Below are 27,257 nucleotides of genomic sequence, written 5' to 3'. Positions count from 1 at the left end.
TTTGAAATTCGGACCTTCTGAAGAGCAGTCGGGTGCTCTTACCCACTGACCCATCTCACCAGCCCAGGTGTGCACTCTTGTCGCAGGCTCTTGACACCACAACATTATACCATCATGGACCATACCACGGACCTATGAGCTAAGATGACCCTTTCTTTCCCATTTGCTTTTCCTAGGGTATTTTATTGTAAGAATAGCATTGAGACGTACCAATAAATTTAAACATTTTGTTTCTCTTTTGAGGATTTTAAGAAATGAAACATAAAGTATATATTACATGAAAGGTATTGTCCAAAGAATGCCAAGTGCACACATCTCACTAGTCTATCTCTTGATGGACAGCTTCCCTCAGTCTTACTCTCTGTCAGGCATCATTCATTTCTGCAGCCAGGAAACAGCAGATTCCTACTATGCTAACCCTGGCTTGACCTACAACTGTATACTACCTCCAATCTGAAACTAACTCAAAGGAGGTTATGGGACTCACAGTGTTACCAGTGGGGTTGTATAAGCAAGAACCAGTTTCTAAGGGAGAGATGACTCCCTGGTAGCACTGCCTGCAAGCAGTATAGCAAACTCCAGGGATTCAACTCCTCCAAGTCATCCCCCATATTGGGTTGCTTTGTTAGTAACTCAGCTAGCTGACTATGTCAACCATAATCTGAAAAGCTCAATAATAATTTCTCTCCCATTCACTGGGCTTGAAATCACTTCAGAGACAAAGTTTTGGTTGTTTTGGGGAGTTTGAGAGAAGCTAAAAAAAAAAAAGATCAAAGCACCCAGAATGAAATGGCTCCAAATCTTGGCCCAGCTAAGGTGAAAAATGAGAGGAACACTTTTTAATCTCCCTATGTCAGGACAAAAGATGAAATGTGACAGGATACTTTCAACTCCAAATCATGCATTCCACTCCTACCTAGCTCCCTCTCCCCTCCTGCCTCCCTCTTCCCACTAGTTCCCTTCTTAATCACTTGCCCCCCCTCCTCCCAGCTATCTCACTGTCCTCCCCATCCTGTCTCCCACTTCCAACACTGCCTTTCTCACCATGATGGACTTCCGAAAATCATGGGCCAAGATAAACCTTTCCTTCCCATAATCCTAAAATATTTTTGTTGGGTATTTATTCGCAGCAACAAGAAAACCCACTGATGCTCCAAAGCAGTACTTGGGTGGAGCCATCTCCTATCTCTCAACATGCTCTATCAGGAAGGAAAAGAAGTTCCTTCCCATCTCCCCAGGATACATTTAACAACAAACACCCCATTAAAAACTTGCTGTAATCATTGTCCAGGGTCACTGCCTTGGGTAGTTGACACATGAGAAGCTCCTGTGACATCTTGTGAACTGTCACTGCCATGGAGCCAGGATCCCACCTCAGTGTTGAGACATCAGAGCTGGTGCTAATGTACAGACTTCAAGGATGTGCCTGTCTAAGATGAAAAGTGGATGCAGGAAGGACAAGGGCAAAAGTGACAGAATTTGTCCAAAGAAAAACAAAGCAGGGGCTTCTCAAAAAGCGAGCTTGCCATTCCCCCCTCACCCCCCACTCTCCCATTCCCTGAGAATCCCACAAGTCAGGAAGGTTTCGGTGGCCCTCTTGTGGCGACCTCAAATATTGCTCAATATTTTTGGTTGCCTCATGCAGGTGGTACCAGCTAGAAACAAGGTGTGAAATAAAACTATTTTAAAGGTTTCTGTGTTTTCAAATAATTCATTTAACTTATTAATTAGAAAATCTACCAGTGATTTTATTTGTTCAAAATACCCCTGTGTTCGAACATATTGCAGGTCATCACCATACTTGATTTCAAATTATGCTATAAAGCTGAAGTAATAAAAATCAGAATGGTACTGACACATAACCAGACACGGATTGAACCACTGGAATAGAAGATCCAGATATAACCGCATAAGGTCACATTATCTCTGACAAAGACACACACACACACACACACACACACACACACACACACACACATACACACACATACACACACACACAGACACACACACATTCATACATGAACCCCACTCACATGCTCTCACACAGACATACATGCACATGCTTATTCAACTGTCACATGCAGAAACATACACACATGCATGTCCCATTCTCAGTCACAAGCTCACACCCACATATGCATACATACATGCACATAAACATGCTAAAACAAAAATGCACACCACATACCTGACCCTGACTTGCACACATGCTCCCTTCCACACACATACAAACACATACACACAAGAAACTCTTTCCCTCACATGCTCACACAAACACAAATGCACCCCTGCAACAACTTCACAGACAGACATTCACACATGCACTCCCCCATATTCTCATACACACATTCACACAAGTAACCCAAGCACATTTGCTCACACTCACATGCACAAACACCAGATGACACACATACATGCACACACACACACACACACACACACACATGCATATGCATGTGCAAACCCTGTGCTCACACATACACATGCACCCTTCCTACATGCTCAAATACAAACAGGATCACATACATCTCCACACACATGCAAAAACACATCCTCACAGTCATTAACATTCCTACATGCACCCATACACTGAAAATCAATATTCACGAAAAAGAAGCCAATCTTTTCTTCCTGCACAGAACTTAATTCCAATTGGATCAAGGACATCAACACAGGACTTTGTACTCCAAGGCTGCACCAGAAATATCAACGACTCTGCATCAACACAGAAGTACAGGAGAGGAATTTCTAAACAAGACCCTTGTGCAGCAGAGGATGAGAGCAATTACTGACAAAGGGGACCATATGCAGCTGAACACTGAAGTGTCAGGTGAGTGAAGAGGAGAGGCTTACAAGACAGGAGAGGCCTCTCTGCCAGATGCTCATCTGAAAGAGAATCATAGATAGAATGTACAAAGAACTAAAAAGAAAGTCTAACCATTAAGAACCTTTAAAAATAAATGAAAAAACGGGCCCTGAGTGATTAAAGAGATGACTCAAAGAGTACTTTGGGGACAAAATTTTGTTGACTATATATGCCTGGATTGATTTTGGGGCTCTCTTTTTACCAGGCTTCTCCTGGTTTGTAGAAATGCTATTGCTGATTTTCTATCCAGGGTGTCTTTGAGGCAGGTCCACACAGGAGAGCACGTGGGCTGCAGAAGGAAAAGAGGTTCTTGGACAGGATCCCTTCAGTCCTTCATCCTCAGCCAGGAGGTGGAGCTGATCCTCAGTCCTCTGTGCACCTTTCCTGACAGAGGAGAGTTGGCCTGTAGGGAGTGCTCTGACCCAGGAACTCAGGAGAGAGCTGGTCTCCCAGGAGTACTGACAGAGGCTAACAGACACACAGAAGGAACAAGCTCCAATCAGAGACAGCTAGAACATCTAACACCAGAGATTACCAGATGGCAAAAGGCAAACATAAGAATCTTACCAACAGAAACCAAAAACACTTGGCATCATCAGAAACCTGTAATCCCACCACAGCAAACCCTGGATAACCCAACAAACCATATCTCTTGATGCTGGTAAAGGATTTTAAGAAGGACATTAATAATTCCCTTAAAGAAAAACAGGACAACACAGTTAAACCGCTAGAAGTCATTAAATAGGAAACACAAAAATCCCTTAAGGAAATACAGGAAAACGCAAATAAACAGGTGAAGGAATTAAACAAAACCATCCAAGACCTAAAAATGGAAGTAGAAACAATAAAACCCAAAGGGAGACAGCTCTGGAGATAGAAATCCTAGGAAAGAAATCATGAGTCATAGATTTGAGCATCACCAACAGAAAACAAGTGATGGAAGAGAGAATCTCAGGTGTAGAAGATTCCTTAGAAAACATGGACAGAAAAATAAAAGGATGTGTAAAATGCAAAAAGATCCTAACCCAAAACTGCCAGGAAATCCAGGACACAATGAGAAGACCAAACCTAAGGATAATAGTTATAGATGCGAATGAAGATTTTCAACTTAATGGGCCAGTAAATATCTTCAACAAAATTATAGAAGAAAACATCCCTAACCTAAAGAAAGAGATGCCCAGGAACATACATGAATCCTACAGAACTCATAATACACTGGACCGGAAAAGAAATTCCTCCCCTACACGAAATAATCAGAACAAATGCACTAAATAACGATAGAATATTAAAAGCAGTAAGGGAAAAGGGTCAAGTAACATAAAGACGGACCTATTAGAATTACACCAGAGTTCTCACCAGAGACTATGAAAGCAACAAGATCCTGGACAGATGTTATACAGACCATAAGAGAAAACATGTGCCAGCCCAGGCTACTATACCCAGCAAAACTCTCAATTACCATAGATGGAGAAATCAAAGTATTCCATGACAAAACCAAATTCACACAATATCTCTCCACAAATTCAGCCCTTCAAAGGATAATAAAGATAAAACTCCAACACAAGGATGGAAACTACACCCTAGAAAAAGCAAGAAAGTAGTCCTTCAACAAACCTAAAAGAACATAGCCACAAGGACAGAATACCAATTCTAACAATAAAAATAACAGGAAACAACAATTACTTTTCTTAATATCTCTTAATATCTAACAGACAGGTTACATAAGCAGGACCCAACATATTGGTGGATACAGAAACCCACCTCCAGGACAAAGACAGACACTACCTTAGAGTAAAAGGCTGGAAAACAATTTTCCAAGCAAATGGTCCCAAGAAACAAGCTGGGACCATTTGAATAAAATTGACTTTTAACCTATAGTTCTCAAAAATGATAAGGAGGGACATTTCTTACTCATCAAAGGTAAAATTTACCAAGATGAACTCTCAATTCTGAACATCTATGCTCCAAATGCAGGAACATCCACATTCATTAAAGAAACTTTGCTAAAACTCAAAGCACACATCCCACCTCACACAATAATAGTGGGGGACTTTCATACCCTACTCTCATCAATGAACAGATCCTGGAAATGGAAACTAAACAGAGAAACAGTGAAACTAACAGAAGTTATGAACCAATTTTAACAATTGTCTCTAGAACATTTCATCCTAAAACAAAAGGATTTATCTTCTTCTCAGCACCTCATGGTACCTTCTCCAAAACTGTCCATAAACTGAAGAAAACTGACTGGCCTCGTCACAAAACAGGCCTCAACAGAACAAAAATATTGAAATAATTCCATGCATCCTATCAGAACACCACAGATGAAGGCTGATCTTCAGTAACAACATAAATAATAGAAAGCTAACATTCATGTGGAACCTGAACAACACTCTACTCAATAACTTGGTCAAGGAAGAATTAAAGAAATTAAAGACGTTTTAGAGTTTAATGAAAATGAAGCCACAACATACCCAAACTTATGAGGCACAATGAAAGCAGTCCTAAGAGGAAAACTCATAGCTCTGAGTGCCAACAAAAAGATACTAGAGAGAGCACACCCCAGCTGTTTGACGGCACATCTAAAAGCCCTAGAACAAAAGGAAACAAATTCACCCAAGAGGAGTAGATGGCAGGAAATAATCAAACTCAGGGCTGAAATCAACCAAGTGGAAATGAAGAGAACTATACAAAGAATCAACCAAACCAGGAGTTGGTTCTTTGAGGAAATCATCAATATAGATAAACCCTTAGCCAGAATCCAAGAATATCAACATGATCATCCCTCATGATCAAGTAGACGTCATACCAGAGACACAGGGATGGTTTAATATATGGAAATCCATCAACAAAATACACTATATAAACAAACTCAAAGACAAAAACCACATGATCATCTCATTAGATGCTGAGAAGGCATTTGACAAAATCCAACATCCATTCATGATAAAAGTCTTGGAAAGATCAAGAATTCAAGGCCCATACTTAGACATAATAAAAGCAATATACTGCAAACCAGTAGCCAACATCAAACTAAATGGAGAGAAACTTGAAGCAATCTCACTGAAATCAGGGACTAGACAAGGCTACGCACTCTCTCCCTATCTATTCAACATAGTACCTGAAATCCTAGCTAGAGCAATTAGGCAATAAAAGGAAATTAAGGGGATTCATACTGGAAAGGAGGAAGTCACTTGATCTTTGACAAAGGAGCAAAAACTATCCAGTGGAAAAAGGAAAACATTTTCAACAAATGGTGCTACCTCGAGTGGTGGGTAGAATGTAGAAGAATGCAAAATTATCCATTCTCATCTCCTTGTACAAAACTCAGGTGTAAGTGGATCAAGGAACTCCACATAAAACCAGAGACACTGACACTTATAGAAAGGAACATGTGCAAGAGCCTCAAAGATATGGGCATAAGGCAAAAATTCCTGAACAGATCAGCAATGGCTTGTGCTGTAAGATTGAGAATCAACAAATGGGACCTCATAAAATTGCAAAGCTTCTGTAAGGCAAAGGACACTGTCAATAAGACAAAAAGTCTGACAACAGATTGGGAAAAGATATTTACCAATATTAAATCAGATAGGGGACTAATATCCAATATATTTAAAGAACTCAAGAAGGTGGACTCCAGAAAATTAAATAACCCTATTAAAAATGGGGTACAAAGCTAAACAAAGAATTCTCAACTGAGGAATACAGAATATATGATAAGCACATGAAAAAATGTTCTATTCCTTAATCATCAGGGAAATGTAAATCAAAACAACTCTGAGATTCCACTCACACCGGTCAGAATGGCTAAGATCAAAAATTCAGGAGATAGCATATGCTGGTGAGGATGTTGGGAAAGAGGAACACTCCTCCATTGCTGGTGGGCTATCAAGCTTTTACAACCACTCTGGAAATCAGTTTGGTGGTTCCCCATAAAAGTGGTTATAGTACTACCAGAATATCCAATAATACTACTCCTGGGCATATACCCAGAAGATGTTCCAATTTGTAATAAGGACACATACTCCACTATGTTCATAGCAGCCTTATTTATAATAGCCAAAGCTGGAAAGAACCCAGATGCCCCTCAACAGAGGAATGGATACAGAAAATGTGGTACATTTACACAACTGAGTACTACTCAGCTATTAAAAACAGTGACTTTATGAAATTCTTAGGCAAATGGATGGATCTGGAGGATATCACCCTGAGTGAGGTAACCCAATCACAAAATAACACACATGATATACACTCACTGATAAGTGGATATTAGCCCAGAATCTCAGAGTACCTAAGATACTATTTGCAAAACACTTAAAACTCAAGAAGAAGGAAGACCAAAGTGTGGATACTTCAATTGTTCTTAGAAGGGAGAACAAAATAATCGTGGAAGGATTTACAGAGACAAAGTTTGGAGCAAAGACTGAAGGATCCTGTCAGCAAACTCTTGTTGGCATCTACAGCAGTGTCTGGTTTTGGTGGTTGTTTATGGGATGCATCCCTAGATTGGGCAGTCTTGGATGGTCATCTTTTCAGCCTCTGCTCCAAACTTTGTCTCTGTAAATACTTCCCTTCAGGAGAACACAAGATGTCTTAGTCAGGGTTTTAATGCTATGAACAGACAACATGACCAAGGAAGTCTTATAAAAAAACAACAAAAAAAAACCCATTTAATTGGGGCTGGATTATGGGTTCAGAGGTTTAGTCCATTATCATCAAGGTGGGAGCATGGTGGCGTCCAGGCAGTCATGGTGCAGGCAGAGCTGAGAGTTCTATGTCTTCATCCAACAGCTGCTAGTGGAAGACTGCCTTCCAGGCACATAGCGTGAGAGTATTAAGCCCACACCCAACTGACACACATACTCCAAACAGGTCATACCTATTCCAACAAGGCCACACCTCCAAATGGTGCCACTCCGTGGTCCAAGAATATACAAACCATTACAATATTGCTTTAAAGAATGTCTTCCCTGTTAATATTAATGACTCCATTATGGCTACAAGACCAGGAGGCAAAGGGGTGGCTAATGTCTCAGTAAAATGGTAAATGCTGCAAACTTCAGGACAGCCATTAAGGCTGTGGAAAAGACCTCTAAGATCTTAGGTTCCAAATATGTAATTCCTCAAAAAACAATAATGCAAATTGAACTATGAGGGGCTTCACAAATCTAAAGGAAAAAAAGTAGGTGTGCTGTGAGCCAACTTATCAGACAGATACTAAGGAAGGATATAGAAGATAATGAGACTTAGAGAGTGGTGATCACAAGAGATTTAACCCACATAAATTTTTGTTGTTATAGCTGTTATCTATATTTACAAAGCCAAAGAGATTCCTGAGTTAAATATCAGCCTGGAACAGATCAAGGTTAACCCAGGTGTTTTGGAAATGGAATTTCAGGACTGGGTTGCACTCAGCTAGTTTAGTATCTGTGCTTAACAGAGGCAGGTAGACCTCTAAATTCTTCTGCAATTTTATAAGAAAATGTGTACTTGCTTTCTGCTAAGAATCAGGTGTGTGCTCAGGGATGCACATTCTTAAGATAATCAAATGGAAACTTGGAGTAAATGACTGGATTGGTATGTAAAATAAAAGACTGGACTCTGATCTCCAAGAGATGACCTACCCAGAGAATTTTTTAGAATAGCAAGAGAGAATTTCTTGTAGAAGATTCTCATGGATTGCTGCTTGAAGATCTCCAGAGAGGCAGATCAGATAAAATGAGCACAGAACAGAATGAATGCAGGGTAGAAAACTGTTTCCAGCAGAGCATAGGTTGTTACCTTGTAGTGATGAATAAACTGCCTTCCCTTTATTTTTGATGCTCCCAGATACCCCTTCTCTCAGAACACTCCTTCTAGCCCAGGACTGGAACTTGGCAACAGAGGAATATTTTTATGCCACTAAGTTTTTAATCTATATCAGGACTTATAGGAAAGGTCTCATTTATGTTAACATCCAAAGCAATGCCAATACTAGCTTATACCCAACTATTTTGATTTATGGTTCTTATGGAAGTGTACTTACAGAACATGTTGATCAGCCATGTGAGACCTAGGAAAAGGAATGGGTTTGAACAGTGCTCTTAACCACTGAATGATCCCTGCATGCCAACTAACCCACTTTCAATAAAATAAAATAAAATAAAATAAAATAAAATACTGTAAAGGAGATATTAGATATTCAAGTACGAACTTCGAGGAAAGCTACAAATGGTTAATGGAGCTTGCTGAAAAGAAGCTATGTGTTATTAGACGCGTTCTCACGACCGGCCAGGAAGAACACCACAGACCAGAATCTTCTGCGGCAAAGCTTTATTTCTTACATCTTCAGGAGCAAGGGTGTAAGAAGCAAGAGAGCAAGAAGCAAGAGAGCAAGAAGCAAGAGAGAGAGAAAACGAAACCCCGTCCCTCTTAAGGAGCATTCTCCTTCGCCTCGGACGTGTCACTCCCTGATTGGCTGCAGCCCATCGGCCGAGTTGACGTCACGGGGAAGGCAGAGCACAAGTAGTCATAAGATACCCTTGGCACATGCGCAGATTATTTGTTTACCACTTAGAACACAGCTGTCAGCGCCATCTTGTAACGGCGAATGTGGGCGCGGCTCCCAACATCTCCCCCTATCCTTTTAATAAGAGCAAATAGGCCACCCATATTAATGAGAGTGGAGATAGAGGTCAAATCCCCAGTGTGTAGGTAAAGGAGCCATGTACAGGATTAGCTCTTAGGCTCACAGGCTTTTACCCAGAGCAACCCTGACCTGCTCCCGTGTCGTTTTGCCTGGGGGAAGGGAACTAGGACACTGAACCTTCATGAAAGATGACATGTCTCCCTAGAATAGGCTCATATATGCCGCAGAGCCTTTCCATTGCAGTGCTTAGCCTTGCAACTCTCTCGGGCTGCTGAAGCACACTCACTCTATCCCGTGCAATGAGTCTAGCCTCATGGGATATAAGAGCTGAGTGGCCAGCGACCTATTGCCTAAGCATAGATATATCAGGGGAAGCTCCATGTTCTAGTCCTGCAAGCGCCTGGGCAATAACCACCTTGTCTCTCCTAGTTTGGGCCTTAAGCTTACAGACCAATCAAAGAAGCAACACTAATCCACAGCAAAGTGTATCTCCAAATAATATTAATCCCACCCATTTTTTAAAGAAAGAAAATGCTGAGGAGATCCAATTGGGTAATCCTTTGGTCAGGGACAGGTCCAAGCGCGTGGAGTTGACCTGAAGTCTCAATTCCCGAAGGATCTGTTCAAATTCAGCCATCCAATTCTGTAACATATACTGAAAAAGACTTTTTGACAAATTAGCTGCCCTAGTAAATTTAACATACTGAATGGAAATAACACACAATCCCGGAAACTTTTGTTTACATCCCTGCTGAGTTATTTGTCATAATACATCTAGTTGTATCTGGACAAGATCTATGAGTTGATTAACCAGCATGAGACCTCCCTGTATCTTGACATTAGCTGAGGCCTGTTCATCTATGACTGTAGTCACTGAGGCTGACAAAGTGTTAATGGTGTCAGTCGTCTGGACCTGTCCAGACAGAGCCAAGGCTGTCTGAATTAAGGCCAAACCCAGTTCCTAGTTAGTGGTAAAAAAGCAGGAGAATACTTGAGCATTATACATCACCGTCATTGGGAGTGGAAATGTCGACATTATCCCCCAACGCTGCTCTCTCTTTATTATTGACGCCCTGGACATCACCAAGACGAGGGACATCAGTATTCCCTTGGTCAGTCTGGATTTTTCGGGTGAGTCTTTCTGGTATCCAAAATGGGTTGTCTTCATCCTGTGGGAAAACACAGACAGCTCCCCTGGATCTTATCAAGATAGGATCCGGGCCATACCATTTATTATCAAGGACATTTTTCCATTTAACCATCTCATTGGGCCTATCTGGCTCTGAACAATGACGTTCAGCCGCAGTATGGCCATGAACATCAATATTTAAAAAATTGAGTGTAAAGAGTGCCATAGACACCGACACTCTTGGTGCTCGGGGTACAGTCTCCTCAAAAGTTCCCCTCTTCTGTTTTATAAGATAGGCTTTGAGGGTGCGATGCGCACGCTCAACAATACCCTGTCCTTGAGGGTTGTATGGAAGTCCAGTCAGGTGGGTTACGTCCATCTGACGGCAGAACTGCTGAAATTTTTGAGACGTATAAGCTGGTCCATTATCAGTCTTAAGGAGTCTGGGTTTCCCCCAAGCACTCCATGCCTCAAGGCAATGTTGAATCACATGTGAGGCTTTTTCTCCAGTTAACGGAGAAGCAAACATGATGCCAGAACATGTGTCAATGGACACATGGAGATATTGAAGTTTTCCAAAGGCAGAAACATGTGTAACATCCATTTGCCAGACCTGTAGAGGTCGAATACCGCGTGGGTTAATTCCCACATGAGGAACTGGCAAGAACTCACAGCAGCTTTGACATTGAGTAACAATGTCACGGGCTTCTTTTCTTGTCAAGGAGAAACGACTGCGTAATGTTTCAGCCGTCACATGAAAATTGTTATGAAAATTTCTTGCAGCCTCTACCGGGGATGATAGGGCAGCAGCCACCACTTTAGTGGCCTTATCTGTCAAATCATTTCCCAGAGCCATGGGGCCAGGTAGGCCTGAATGGGCTCTAACATGAGTAATATAAACAGGAGATCTTCTAGATAACAAAACTAATTGTATCTGCTGAAAAATATTGGCAACTCTACTGGAAGGCTTAATCACTCCAGCCACTTCTAAAAGATTTACTGCATTTACCACATAACAGGAATCTGACACAATATTAAGGGGTTCTAAAAAGGTTTTTAAAACTTCTAAGACCACTAAACATTCTACCACTTGCGGTGAATTTTCATTATATTGTTTGGATACCACTTTACCATTAGCCACATAGGCACCTATGCCAGTTTTTGATCCATCAGTATATACCACAATCCCATTTTTAAGTGGGTTTCTTACTGTTATTTGTGGAAACACAACAGATTGATTTTGGGCAAACTGTAAGATTGGATGCTTTGGATAATGGTTATCTATTTTTCCTGAAAAGGAGGTAACTAAAACTGCCCAATCATTAGATGCGGCTGCCAAGGTTTGAACCTGTGCAGCGGTATAAGGTACAATTAAAAGATATGGACTTTGCCCAAAGTGGGTGATTGCTGCTTTTAGGCCTTTAAGGGCAAGCTGTGCAATTGCATCAGGATACCAATCTATTATTTTAGCTGGGGATACGTTTGGATGGATCCACAACAATGGCCCATTCTGCCACAAAACTGCAGTTGGCAATTGTGCTGTCTTAAAGACACACAAACTGAAAGGTTGCGAATCCTCAATACGTTGTAATTGTGCATTCTGTAAGGCCTTTTCCACTTTTTGTAAGGCCTGGTTAGCAGCTAGAGTAAGAGTCCTAGGGGAGGAGATATGAGGATCTCCTTCTAAAATACTAAACAAAGGCCTTAACTCAGCGGAAGGAATCTTTAAAAAAGGTCTAAGCCAATTAATATCTCCCAACAGCTTTTGAAAATCATTTAAGGTATGGAGGTGATCTCTTCTTATCTCTACCTTTTGGGGCACAATCTTATCTGGGGACACCACAGAGCCCAAGAATTGTCCTGTATCAGAAATTTGGACCTTTTCTGTGGCTATCTGTAAACCCCACTGACTTAAAGTTTTAAGTAGAAAAGGATATGCCTTTTGTAGCATGGTAAGGTCTTTATGGCACAGGAGGATGTCATCCATGTAAAGGAGCAAAATTAAAGAGGGGAATTGTTCCCTCACTGGCAAAAGAGCTTCTTGTACATAAAGTTGACACATAGTAGGACTATTGGACATTCCCTGTGGTAAGACCTTCCATTGATACCTCTTATCAGGTTCCATGTGATTAATAGAGGGGATGGTAAAGGCAAATCTGGGCCTATCCCTTGGACACAAAGGTATAGAAAAGAAACAATCTTTAATATCTATAATAATTAAATTCCAGCCACGTGGTAAGGCGGAAAGTACAGGGAGACCCCTCTGTACTGGGCCAAATAAGTTCATTTGCTCATTAATGGCTCTGAGGTCATGGAGCAGTCTCCACTTTCCTGACTTTTTCTTAATTACAAAAATTGGAGTATTCCAAGGTGAGGTAGAGGGTTCAATATGGCCTAATTTTAATTGTTCCTCTACCAGTTGAATCACAGCTTCTAGTTTTTCAGAGGATAGGTGCCATTGAGGAACCCACACTGGGTCCCCTGTTTTCCATGGTATGGGTCGTGCTGCCCCAATGGCCGCTAAGGAAAACCCAGACCCTGTCTGTCTTGGTTTCCATTAGGTGAGATGGGCTCTATCCTTCCCTGTTCTTGATGTCCTAACCCTTTTCCTTCTTTATAACCCATCTTTGCCATGATATTTTTTGCTTTAGTTGAATACCCTCCCGATGGGGCGTTTTCATTGGACAAAATAAGGCCCAAATGCTGCATAATATCCCTTCCCCAGAGGTTAACCGGGAGTGGGAGCACATAAGGTATGAATTTCCCTTGCTGCCCTTCAGAGGATTCCCACGTCAAGGCAATGGAGCTTATAGTGGGACATGATTGATATCCTAGGCCCTGTAATGAATGAGATGACTCTGTGGTGGGCCATGCTTTGGGCCACCAATGTGTAGAGATTATACTTTTATCTGCTCCGGTATCAAGGATGCCTTCAAACTCTTTTCCATTAATCTTAAGGCGGAGCTTAGGTCTATCATTTAAAGATACAACCAAATAGGCAGAATCATTTCCTGAGGAGCCCATTTTCTTTATCTCAGGTCCTGCAGATTTTTCCCTGGTATTATCAGGGAGGAGCAGCAGCTGAGCTATCCTATCTCCTTTACTAATAGAAAAAACGCCTTTAGGGCTTGAGCACAGGACCTGTATTTCAGGGGAATGTTGACAATCCATAACTCCAGGGTGGACTACTAAGCCCTGCAAGGTGAGTGAACCCCGGCCGAGAATAAGGCCCATGGTTCCCGGGGGCAAGGATGGTATAGGCTCCACTGGCACCGGCTGAATACTCATTTGAGGCATTAATAGGAAGTCGGAGGCGGCACGCAGGTCCACCCTTGTGGGTCTTCCTGGGTCGCCTCTCTGACTGCTTCCTGGGTCCTGACAAACCGGTTCCCATATCTTTGAGGGCCCTGGGACCGAGGGCCCGATGACCCGTTTTTTGGCACATCAGTTGATTGACTATCAGGTGGGGGAAGAATTCTGCCCTTTATATCCCTCACAGAGCGACACTGGTCAGCTCTATGATAACCCTTGCCACACTTAGAGCAAAGAGTGAGAGTCCCTCCCTGTTTATCTGGAGCTCTGCAATCTTTCTTAAAATGCCCAGGCTTTCCGCAGTTAAAACATGTCCTCTGATCATTTCTGCTCATGGAGCGGTTCTGAGATTGGAGGATGGCGGCCGCTAAGCCTGCATTGGTGAGAGGTCCCCCAAGCTCTCGACAGACCCTGAGCCAGTCTTGTAAGCCTTTGTTCTTTCTTGGGGCTATGGCCGCTCGGCACTCCTTTGTGGCTTGCTCATAGATTAGCTGTTCTATCAGAGGCGCAGCTTGCTCTGACTCTCCAAAAATACGCTCTGCTGCCTCTGTCATTCTGGCCACAAAATCTGAGAAGGATTCCTGAGGTCCCTGGATTATCTTTGTTAACTGACCAGTGGTTTCACCTGCTCGAGAGAGCGCCTTCCAGGCCCTAATAGCCGTGGAAGAAATCTGGGCATAAGCTCCCCAATGGTAGTTTGTCTGATCAGCAGAATAAGCTCCCTGACCCGTTAACAAGTCAAAAGTCCAATCTCTCTGCTCTGGAGTCAAAGCAGCTGCGTTTGCTCGGGCCTGCGCTTGTGCAGCTTCGTGCCAAAGCGCTCTCCATTCCATATATTTGCCCATACTAGGGAGAGCGGCTTTTACAACCGTTTGCCAGTCGGCAGGAGTTAGTGCCATGCCAGCGAGCCTGTCTAACTGCACCAAGGTAAAATTAGCATTGGTTCCGTATTTACGAACTGACTCGGCAATTTCTTTAATTTGTAAGTATTTTACCGGAGCGTGGACACGCCCACCCTCGGCTCCTTCAAAGACCGGAAATGCCTGTTGTATTTTCCTTTGTTCCTCTCTGGGAATGAATGAGTCTGCGCACTGCCTCTCTGCGCACTGCCTCTCTGCGCATTGCTGACGCACTACGCAGGGCGGGGACTCCGCATAGGGCGGACCTTGAAGCCGACTGCCCTGAGGCCAATCAGCAAACTGGCCTTCGCCAGCCGCTTTTGGCTTTTTTCTTGACCAATTAGCTGGCTGGTAATGGGCTGCTTCTTCCTCCCAGTCTGTTTCCTCAGAGGAGGATTCTTCACCTGCTTCAGAGCTACTAAGAGCTGGCTTCCCGAGCCCATCCAGCGATGAGCACAGGCTCCTTTTTCTAGAGACCTCCGCTAATTGATCTTTCTTCTTTTCTCTTTTTCCTCTTTTTCTTCTAATCTCTCTCCAGGTATTTCTACCTAACCTTAACTTTTCCTCGGGTTCAAGACCCTTGGAAAGGCCTGTATACTTATTTTGTGTACCATATTTCCTCTTTGTTCCTACTCTCTCTCCCCACTTTACTTCTGATAGCTTGTCCTGAATTTCATCTAGAATCCGCCCTATCTTAACCACTTGATAACATGTGAAAAGGAACAAAAGGGCTCCTAACACCAGAAAAAATTCAAGGCCAAACATATTCCACTTTACTTCTGATAGACTGTCTTGAATTTCGTTAGAAAGTTTAAGATCAGACTTACCTCGTAAAGCTGTACTCACTGGTACTCTCGTTCCCCAGCTGAAAAGTTCTGAATTCATACAGTTGAATCCTTCTTAACAGTCTGCTTTACGGGAACCTTTATTACCGCGACCCGCAGTTCTGGTTCTGGAATGAGGGATCTTCCTTGCGCCAGTCCCGAGTTTTTTCTCGTCCCGGAATTCGGCACCAATTGTTATTAGACGCGTTCTCACGACCGGCCAGGAAGAACACCACAGACCAGAATCTTCTGCGGCAAAGCTTTATTTCTTACATCTTCAGGAGCAAGGGTGTAAGAAGCAAGAGAGCAAGAAGCAAGAGAGCAAGAAGCAAGAGAGAGAGAAAACGAAACCCCGTCCCTCTTAAGGAGCATTCTCCTTCGCCTCGGACGTGTCACTCCCTGATTGGCTGCAGCCCATCGGCCGAGTTGACGTCACGGGGAAGGCAGAGCACAAGTAGTCATAAGATACCCTTGGCACATGCGCAGATTATTTGTTTACCACTTAGAACACAGCTGTCAGCGCCATCTTGTAACGGCGAATGTGGGCGCGGCTCCCAACAGCTATGTTTGCTGCAAGTGACATAGCTGGAGAAGTGGGAGTACCTAAAACCTTGTGGTTAAGGCAATTAAACCATAATCCCAAGGTGCTGAACTGGAAGTTATAAGTTTTGTTGTTTTCACTGTTAAATTTTGGTCTCATTTGGTCAGTTCATTTTTTCCTATGTTCTGATTATTTCTGCTAAGGATTGTTTCTTTTGTGACATTGGATTTATGAAATATAACAATCTCTCTTAAGCATATGGTACAGTGTGGACAGATAAAAAGTAGTTTTGACTTTTGAAAAAACATGTGACAGTTAAATGAGAATGACTCCCATAGACTTATATGTTTCAATACTTATTTTTTTAGTTGGTCAGACTGTTTTCAAAGGAGCACAGGTGTGGCCTTTTGGAAAGATGTGTCATATGGGTGCATATTCAGGTTTTAATATCTTCTGACCATGCTCACTTTGCTAGCTACCTCTTGTCTCAGGTTCAAAATATGAGCTCTCAGCTTTACTGGATGTCATGTGTTTACACTGCCACTATTGACTCTAATGCTTTGGAACTGTAAGCCCAAAATGATGCCTTCAATTATAATTTCTTTTGTCTATGGTGTGTTTTATGATATCAATAGAAAATAAATATACAAAAGAGTTGCATAGAAAATCAGAACACAGAAAAAACACCACTTCTAACTAAAGAAAACAGGGAGGAACACTATTCCAACTATCTCTAGAGCACTATGATATGTTCCATGCCGTTGAAATTATCAGTGATTCCAAGATTGACAATTATATATTTCTCTGAAAAAGCAACCATTTTAAGAACATTCTCCTTTACTTATATCCCAACCAATACCAAATAAAGGTTCAACTCCATCTTGTGTTGAAGATTCATGTGAAGAATTGAGGCCCAAAAGCATAGGATTACACACATACTACTCCTTCTTTCATTGACAGCTCCTTATTTTTTATTGAATATTTTCTTTATTTACATTTCAAATGTTATCCCCTCTCTCAGTTCTCTCCTCCCAATTCACTATTCCCTACCTCTACCCCTGTTTCTTTGAGGGTGTTCCTCCAACCACTCACTCCTGCCTCCTTGCCCTGGCACTCACTTACACTGGGGCATTATACTACTCTTTATTATACATACAATAAATATTGTAAATTATGGTATATTTAGTGAATCAAGTTGGGATGACATTCTAAATAAGGCACTCTCTCAAGAACAACATCAACGATAAACATCACAGTTATATCTTTAAGGGCCTGTGAAGAACTATTTTTTATTTTCTGTTCCAAATTAATCCTAATGATAAAATTTGATTAATTCTATATTGTTAATAATGGTGTTTTCTCTAATCATGTCCCAAGTTAAAGGCCAACTTATCATTTTGACTTGTTTTTCCTCTATAATCTTGAGATTTACACAGTATAAATTGCTTCGACTGTTCATGGTATGTTTTTAAAACTGCAGATTTTAATTGTATTACTAAGTGCAAAGCAATTCCAGTTTGTGATAATTAGCATGCATCTTACCCTTGAATTTGACTACAAAAAGTTACTCTGTACTTTGGGCTGAATATCTCTCCTAATTCAGAGGAGAATGCAAGATTGACCTGGAAATAAAATACATTTTTACTTCACATCATTTTGGTCATTTCTTCCTGGTTCTTGACAGTGTAAACATATCTACCCTTTTAAAAACTAGGCCTTTTTGAAATGGGTTGTATTATGAAAGTGACTATGGAGACCAGTGTGGCCGGAATTCAGGAATACGAATTTGCCTCCAAACTTCTGGGATTGATAGCACATACTACCATGCTTGGCAATATTCATTTTGAAGATGATTGTAAGGTACTAATTCTAAACAACTGAAATGACTGTAAGAATTATTGTATTGTCCCAATTCTTCAGTGCTTTCATTATCTTAGTTATTCATTTTGTTTTTCTTTTCCTCTCTATCTTCTCTCTTACCTATACTCTCTCTTTATTCTCCTTCTCCTTCTTCCTTTCCCCTCCCTCTCTCTTTCTCTTTCTCTCCCCCCTCTCCCCTCCACTCTCCCCCCTCTCTCTCCCTCCCCCTCTCTCCTCTGTCAGTATATGTGTGTGCATGTTGATTTTGCAGCACTGGCTATCCTAAAACTCAGTAATCTCCCAGCCTCTGTGTTCTAAGTAGTGGGTTTGAAGTAATGCTTTGCTGAGTGTCTCAATATGTTCTCTCCCTACCACCTCCCTCCCTCAACTAACTCTCTCTCTCTCTCTCTCTCTCTCTCTCTCTCTCTCTCTCTCTCTCTCTCAAAGAAATTTATTTGTATGTTTATTCAGCCTCTGTATTTTGGTTCTCCATCCATGCCTTATGCCCACGAAGGCCAGGAAAGTCCGCAAAGCCACCGTGTCTGTTATGTGCTTCCTGCTCTGTTCTGAAGCTAGCTCATAACCATCACGTGGAACATACATGCAGTGGACCTGAACCCAGTCAGAAGCCACAGAAAAAATCCTTGTTTCCTAAAATCTCTCTTTAATTTCTTTAATTGCTAATATTCTGGGCAACCATCCACTTGTGGGACACATTGGAGACTCCAATGTAAGTTGATTGATGGGCTATGTAAGCTATTCAGCTTGATTCTAGGAGGAAGAAGAAGTGCCTCCTGAGTGCAGTGCTTTGAGTTCAGGCAAGATCAAAATTTGCACAGCAGTGAACAAAGGGCACTGCCCACAAAGGGGAGAAGCAGGCAGATAAGCAGCATTGATCTGGAATCTTAGCCCCTCCCAAGGAATTGGCGGGAGAACAGACAGATCAGCTATTGGAGGAGACTCACTACTGCTACTGTCCTACAAAGCCGCAGATCTGAAAAAGGATTGGCCCAGGCTGGAACCACTAAGCTGTGTCCTTTCAACACACTCTAACCCTAAGGGTGGTGCTCATGTCACTCAAGACTCAGTAGCCATCAGAATCCCCACACGGAGCTGCCAGTCAGAAGAGGAGGTGGCTCTTCCTGGTACTATGCCCTCGAGTTCCTCTCTGTAACTCAGGTGACCTGAGTGTTTCTATGTGTTGTGTTCTTACTGTCTTCATTGAGTGCTGCGAGGTAGCTCAGACAAGGTCAGAATTTCAGACATGGTAAGTGCAAAGTCATCTCCTGTAAAGATGGGGAGCAAGCTTCTTAGCAAAGGATGCCTGCGTAGTAGGTCTTTCCAGCGCATGGATGGTAAGCATCAGCCAGGCATATGGGGCCACCTGTGTGCTCCTTTGTGGACCTAGTCTCTCCTTGGACCCGGCTGTAGCCTCTAAATAACTTTATCTGGCAGCATCTGGACTAAACCTTTGTGGCAGGGGTTTGTGTGTGGAAATATACTTGGCAGGATGAGAACCAGAGGAACAGCTTACTGTGTACACTGTCAGGTAAAGCAGTGCTGACAAGAGCTAGGTCACAGACCAAAGGGAAAGGGAGTGTGTGCAGGGGTCACTGTTATGGAGAAGGACCTGATTCAGGGAGTGAGAATGATTTTGTAATTTCACAGACTGTATCCATGTATGGATGTAATTTAGTAAACCTAGATTGGAGGGTGTTTTATTTGGGCAGGTTAGCTTGAGCCAGTGGGTAATGAATTCCCATTTTTGGATCTGTATTATGTAAATATGTGCAATCCTTGTTGACATATTTAATTGAGCTCAGAAATGTAAAACACACGCCATTAGCTGTAGCTGTGTGTGTCAGATTATAGATCTCAGTAGTTAACAAAGCACTTAGGGGCAAGGTCAAACACTATCCCATTAATGCCATTCCTTGTACCACGAAGGGCCTGACCTTTTTCAAATCAGTACAGTGATATATTTTTTCAATTATATTTATCTTTTTAACAAGCCACTTTTTGGTATTACTTTTTAAATTTCATTTTCTCTATGCATAGGTGCTCTGATCTCTTCTTTCTATTCTCCAGTGTTTCCCAGAAGTCAATAATTTCACTCCTATTTCTAAAGAGATTATATATCTGTCAGTTTAGAGCAACATGTGTAGCTCAGGCTTTCCTTACGCCATGTAGTTAATACTTGCTTTGAGCATCTGAGCCTAAAAACTTTCTTGCTCTTTCTGAGGGTAGAACACTGATGGCTTCTGTGATTATCACCTGTAGCCTAACAGCAGAGGATTAAGCAGTGTGGCCTTTGATCTATCTCAGAAGGAACTGCTGGGCTCTAAGTGTTAGCCTGCAAGTCAGAAGTCAAAGGAAGTAAATGGGACACTCAAAGAAGTGGTTATGGAGTTTACTACTAAGTTGTCAAAAGTTACCTATGAAAGCTATCTAAGAGGAAAAGCAAAAAGATCCTAAGTGGGGAAGGGCAAAAAACTTCTTTCTCTTTTCCTTATCTCTTTGTCCTCTGTACTTATACATCTTTCAGAATACCTGATCACATGTTACAGAGTTCACTACAAGTTCACACACAAAAAAAATGGGAATGGGTGGGTAGGGGAGTTGGGGGGGGTGGGGGACTTTTGAGATAGCATTGGAAATGTAATTGAAGAAAATACGTAATAAAAAAAAACTCTATAGAGGGACAAAAAAAGAAGAATCCTTTCAAAAGCTGAGAAGACTAAAAAAAAAAAAATTGAGAAAGAAGTTTACAACAGAGAATGGTTACATGCATACCATTAGGAGTAATTACTAATGGCTAGCTATCCATCGCCTGATTCAGATTCACAGATTCACCGAAGGTTTAAAACCATAACTAAGTTATTAGTAAAGTTTTGCACAGATAAACACAGCCCATATTTCATCTTCTAGCCTAGCACCTATAATAAATCATTAGTTTCCTTTTTATGACCTTTGGTAAATTGTTTTACAACCTCTTGGAATGTGCTCTGAGTAGGAGAAAGCCTGATTACTATCTAAGAGCAATTAATTGGTGACGCTTGGGAGACTGGCGGAGTTCTCTTTGCACTTTTGAATATCAGAAATTTACCTAACAGCCGTCCGATCATAAAAGAGTTTAATAATCACTGATATAATTTTAGGAATTCTTATCACACTGTCATTAATACTTAAGTCATCTATTTGTTTATATAACATTACAAGAAAACAGTTCCATGGAAAATCAGAACACAGAATATCATCCCTTCCAACTATAGAAAACAGGGAGGAATATCTTTGAAACTATCTCTAGGTCAGTATGATCTGTCCCATACCTTTGAAATTAGGAGTGATCCGAAGATTGACAATTATCAACTTCCGTTTAAAAGCAATCCTTTTTAGAACATTCTCCTTTACTTATAACCCAATCAATACCAAATAACATTTCACCTCCATCTTCTATTGAAGACTCATGTAAGGAATGGAGGCCCAAAAGCACAGGATTAAATATGTACTACCCCCCTTTTTTTTTGACAGCTCACTTTTTTTATTGAATATTTTATTTACATTTCAATTACATTTCAAATGCTATCCCCTTTCCCAGTTCCCTTCCCCCAGTCTCCTATGTCCTCCCTTCCCTCTTCTATGAGGGTGTTCCCCAGCCATTCACTCCTGCATCCACACCCTGCCATACCCTTACACTGGGGCATCACACTACTCTGTATTACATATTCAATAAATGTTGTTAATTATCATTTATTTAGTGTCTCTAGTTCAGCTGGTATTCTAAATAAGGCCCTGTCTGAAAAATAACAACAAAGATAAACAATCACAATTATATTTGTTAAGGGCCATTTAAAGACTATTTTTTATTTCCAGCTCCAAATTAATCCTAAAGATAAAATATGATTAATTCAATATTGTTAACTATGGTGGTTTTCTCTAATGGCCCAAGTTAAAGGACAGCTTGTCATTTTGACTTGTTTTTCCTCTATAATCTTGAGATTTACATAGTATGAATTCTTTCCACTGTTGATGGTATGTTTTATTTATTTATTTTGTTATTTTCGAGACAGGGTTTCTCTGTGTAGCCCTGGCTATCCTGGATTCACTTGGTAGAACAGACAGTTCTTCCGTTGGGAAACCTGCCTTCCTCTGCCCCCGAGTGCTGGGACTAAAAGTATGCACCATCATTGCCCGGCATGGTAGGTTTTATGAACTGCAGATTTTTTTTATTGGGTATTTATTTCATTTACATTTCCAACGCTATCCCAAAAGTCCCCCACACACTCCCCCCACCCACTCCCCTACCCACCCAATCCCACTTCTTGGTCCTGGGGTTCCCCTGTATTGAGGCATATAAAGTTTGCACGACCAATGGGCCTCTCTTTCCACTGATGGCTGACTAGGCCATCTTCTGATTCATATGCAGCTAGACACACGAGCTCCGGGGGGGCTACTGGTTAGTTCATATTGTTGTTCCACATATAGGGTTGCAGATCCCTTTAGCTCCTTGGGTACTTTCTCTAGCTCCTCCATTGGGCCCATCCAATAGCTGACTGTGAGCATCAACTTCTGTGTTTGCCAGGCCCCGGCATAGTCTCACAAGAGACAGCCATATCTGGGTCCTTTCAGCAAAATCTTGCTAGTATATGTATTGGTGTCAGCGTTTGGAGGCTGATTATTGGATGGATTCCCGGATATGGCAGTCTCTAGATGGTCCATCCTTTCGTCTCAGCTCCAAACTTTGTCTCTGTAACTCTTTCCATGGGTGTTTGGTTCCCAATTCTAAGAAGAGGCAAAGTGTCCACACTTTGGTCTTTGTTCTTCTTGAGTTTCATGCGTTTAGCAAATTGTATCTTATATCTTGGGTAGTCTAAATTTCTAGGCTAATATCCACTTATCAGTGACTACATATTGTGTGAGTTCTTTTGTGATTGGGTTACCTCATTCAGGATGATGCTTTCCAGGTCCATCCATTTGCCTAGGAATTTCATAAAATCATTCTTTTTAATAGCTGAGTAGTACTCCATTGTGTAAATGTACCACATTTTTCTGTATCCATTCCTCTGTTGAGGGGCATCTGGGTTCTTTCCACCTTCTGGCTATTATAAATAAGGCTGCTATGAACATAGTGGAGCATGTGGTCTTCTTACCGGTTGGAACATCATCTGGATATATGCCCAGGAGTGGTATTGCAGGATCCTCTGGTAGTACTATGTCCAATTTTCTGAGGAACCGCTGGACTGATTTCCAGAGTGGTTGTACAAGCTTGCAATCCTACCAACAATGGATGAGTGTTCCTCTTTCTCCACATCCTTGCCTGAAAGATCTCCCATGCTCATGGATTGGCAGGATCAACATTGTAAAAATGGCTATCTTGCCAAAAGCAATCTACAAATTCAATGCAATCTCCATCAAAATTCCAACTCAATTCTTGAACAAATTAGAAAGGTCAATCTGCAAATTCATCTGGAATAACAAAAAACCTAGGTAAGCACACACTCTTCTCAAGGATAAAAGAACCTCTGGTAGAATCACCATGCCTGACCTAAAGCTGTACTACAGAGCAATTGTGATAAAAAACTGCATGGTACTGGTATAGCGACAGACAAGTAGACCAATGGAATAGAATTGAAGACCCAGAAATGGGGCATGGTGGTACATGCCTTTAATCCCAGCACTTGGGAGGCAGAGGCAGGCAGATTTCTGAGTTTGAGGTCAGCCTGGTCTACAGAGTGAGTTCCAGGACAGCCAGGGGTATACATAGAAATCCTGTCTCAAAAAAAAAAAAAAAAACAAAACAAAACAAAAAAGGGATTCAGAAATGAACTCACACACCTATGGTCACTTGATATTTGACAAGGGTGCAAAAAACATCCAGTGGAAAAAAGACAGCATTTTCAACAAATGGTGTTGGCACAACTGGCCTTTATAATGTAGAAGAATGCGAATTGATCCATTCCTGTCTCCTTGTACTAAGGTCAAATCTAAGTGGATTAAGGAACTCCACATAAAACCAGAGACACTGAAACTTATAGACGAGAAAGTAGGAAAAAACCCTCGAATGTATGGGTACAGGGGAAAAATTCCTAAATAGAACAACAATGGCTTGTGCTATAAGATCGAGAATTGACAAATGGGACCTCACTAAATTGCAAAGCTCCTGCAAGGCAAAAGATACTGTCAATAAGACAAAAAGGCCACCAACAGATTGGGAAAGGATCTTTACCTTTACTAAATCAGAGAGGGGAATAATATCCAGTATATATATAAAGAACTCAAGAAGGTGGACTCCAGAAAAATCCAATAACCCCATTAAAAAATGGGGCTCAGAGCTAAACAAAGAATTCTCACCTAAGGAATACCGAATGGTTGAGAAGCACCTGAAAAAATGTTCAATATCCTTAATCATCAGGGAAATGCAAATCAAAAAAACCCTGAGATTCCACCTCACACCAGTCAGAATGGCTAAGATCAAAAATTCAGATGACGGCAGATGCTGGAGAGGATGTGGAGAAGTTCCTAGGCAAATGGATGAACCTGGAGGGCATCATCCTGAGTGAGGTAACTCAATCACAAAAGAACTCACATGATATGTACTCACTGATAAGTAGATAATATCCCAGAAACTTAGAATACCCAAGATATAAGATACAATTTTCGAAATACATGAAACTCAAGAAGAACAAAGACCAAAGTGTGGACACTTTGCCCCTTCTTAGAATTGGGAACAAAAGTGGATGCTCACAGTCAGCTATTGGATGGATCACAGGGTCCCGAATTGAGGAGCCAAAGCTTGAACACAGGATTTGAGGACCAGTCTTTGTTTTCATGCTCCCAGATACCCCTTCTCCCTCTACTACCCTCCAAGCCCAGGCTTGGTCCTTGGCAACAGAAGTACACTTTGATATCATTAATCTTAAATCTAGATGTCAGGACTTAGAGCAAATGTATCACTTATGTAACCATCCAAGTCAATGCCAGGTACCAGCTTATACTCAAGTATTTTCATAGAAGTGTAGCTACAGACTAGTGAACTGCCATTTGAGTGCTAGGAAGTGAAATGGGTTTGAGCAGTGCTCTTAACAACAACTGAATGATCCCTTAGCCCACTAACCTACTTTCAATAATATAAGAGACAGTACTATACATTACAGATTTGAGATACAAACACCAGCTTTGAGGAAAGCTGAAAGAAGATGGTGACTTTGAGGAAACAAAGCTGTGTGTGCTTCAGGTGACAGAGCTAGAAGAGTGGGAATTCCTAAGACATTGTGGCTAAGGCAATATCATCATAACCTCAAGTTGCTGAACAAGAAACTGTAAGTTTTGATGGATTCCCTGGTGAATTTTGGTCTTGTTTGTTCTGTTCATTGTTTATAATGCTCTGATTCTTTCTGGTAAGGCTTCTTTTGTGACATTGTGTGTTGAAAGCATAATAGGCTCTCTTTAGGATATGGTAGTCATGTTAGATAAACAGGTGTTTTCACGTTTGAGGAAACAGATGGTAGTTAAATTAATATGGCTCCCATAGACTCATAGGTTTGTATACATGTTTCCTAGTTTGTGGAACTGTTTGGGAAGGAACACAGGTCTGCCTTTTTTGGAAGAGGTGCAACACTTGGGTGCATTTTCAGGCTTTAATCTCTTCTGAACACGTCCATATTGCAAGCTCCCACTTTCGTGGAGTTCAAAATATGAGTTCTCACCTTTCCCTTGATTTACAGCTAAGACCTTGTAATCCAAGAGGATCTTTCCAGATGCATTTATGTCCAACATTTTTATAATTTATGGATGATTCTGGATGACTATGAGGTAAGAATGCCCTTCAATATCTCAGCTTTTACATTTGACCATCTTCAGAAAAGAATTTAACTTAACTTTCATAGGAGTAGGCAAACTTATGTGTAAATGTGTCTAGATTCCCTGAGTAAAATCTCAATACTCCCACACTTGAAGAAAGGCGTTGCTTTGGAAATGGCTCCTGTGCTCTCCTTACTCATCACAGGAAGAATCTTTTGCAGGTGTTCTGTCTTGTCTGCTGTGCTAGGTATTCTTGTCAGTCAAATTGAACACATCTGGAATTAGCTGAAACAGAAAGAGTTGGGTACTGTGAGGTATTTTTCTTAATTATAGTTTTCAATCTGGGAAAAGTATTTTTAATCTGGGTCTTTTGTGGTGATAAGATTCACCTTGAATCCATAATTGGTCTTTCAAACATATACTTTGTGTTTATGGAAACATTAAATTTACTTTACTCAACCAATTATTGTCTCCTCTTCTTGACTCCAAATCTGTGTATTTGCTAGCTCTAAGGATCAAGAAGTGTTTGTTGTTCATTTAGTGGCAGGCTCAATTCACTTAGCATAAGGACCTCCAGGGGTTTTGAATGAGAATCATTGCAATACACTTATATGTTTGAATACTTGGTCCCTAGATGGTGGGAAATTTAGGAAGGATTAGGGATGTGGCCCTGTTACAGGAGGTGTGTCAGTGGTGGAAGGCAGACTTTGAGGTTTTCCTAAACCCAACAAATCTGAGTGTTTTTTTTTTCCTAGCTTGTCCTTCTTTTCTACTTTGATAGTAGATCAAGATGTAATGTCTACCTACTAAGGCAACTCCATGCAACCTACTGATTGCCACATTTCCTGCCATTATGATCCTTTGGTTTGGTTTTGTTAAAAACAATAACAACAACAACTTCCCAGACATTCAGTTTTACCAATGAAGACTGAGGAGGCTGATGAAGTTGTGAATGCCTTCAAGACCAGAGAGGCAGAGAAAGAACCAAGCTTAACTTCCTCAACTGACTTTCCAGAGGAAAAGGGCCCTTTCCCCTCCTCCAAACTGTGCTAAATACTCTTCAACTAATGCCTTTCCTTTCCACATCCTGTGTTCATTTCCTCTCAACTGGCAACTTGCTTACATATTAACCTATGGTCTACTTTATTTACTCCTGTTTACAGAAAGCTCTTACTTAGTATTAAAGTTGTATGCTAGAGCTGAGCCACAGCACAACAAGAAACAAGTATTTTTCACAATCTTGAGGTTCACCATGTGATTGAATATCCTCCAACAATGGCCACAAACACTTATTGTATTTACCTTGAAAGTATAAGTCCCCAATAAACATTTCTTTATGTTGCTTTTGTTTGGTGTTTTTTCACAGCAATAAAAAAATGGAGAGACTTCAGAGTT

At 41.3% G+C, this 27,257-nt stretch overlaps 2 long non-coding RNA genes across 2 annotated transcripts in view; one reads left to right on the top strand and one right to left on the bottom strand.

The window, feature by feature from the left end:
• Gm52571 lies at positions 1 to 26,606 on the top strand. The gene is made up of 3 exons (XR_003954120.1): positions 1 to 2,833; positions 25,217 to 25,381; positions 25,787 to 26,606. It is a non-coding gene; the product is annotated as a predicted gene, 52571 (long non-coding RNA).
• The window catches only part of Gm40017, a 55,988-nt gene continuing 54,555 nt past the window's right edge, over positions 25,825 to 27,257 (bottom strand). Inside the window, exon 5 of the long non-coding RNA XR_001783598.2 lies at positions 25,825 to 26,147. This is a non-coding gene — a long non-coding RNA (predicted gene, 40017). The remainder of the gene's footprint in view (positions 26,148 to 27,257) is intronic.

This window comes from Mus musculus, chromosome 2 (assembly GCF_000001635.26).
Source record: "Mus musculus strain C57BL/6J chromosome 2, GRCm38.p6 C57BL/6J".
Classification (NCBI taxonomy): domain Eukaryota; kingdom Metazoa; phylum Chordata; class Mammalia; order Rodentia; family Muridae; genus Mus; species Mus musculus.
This window is presented reverse-complemented; position numbering and strand designations above follow the sequence as displayed.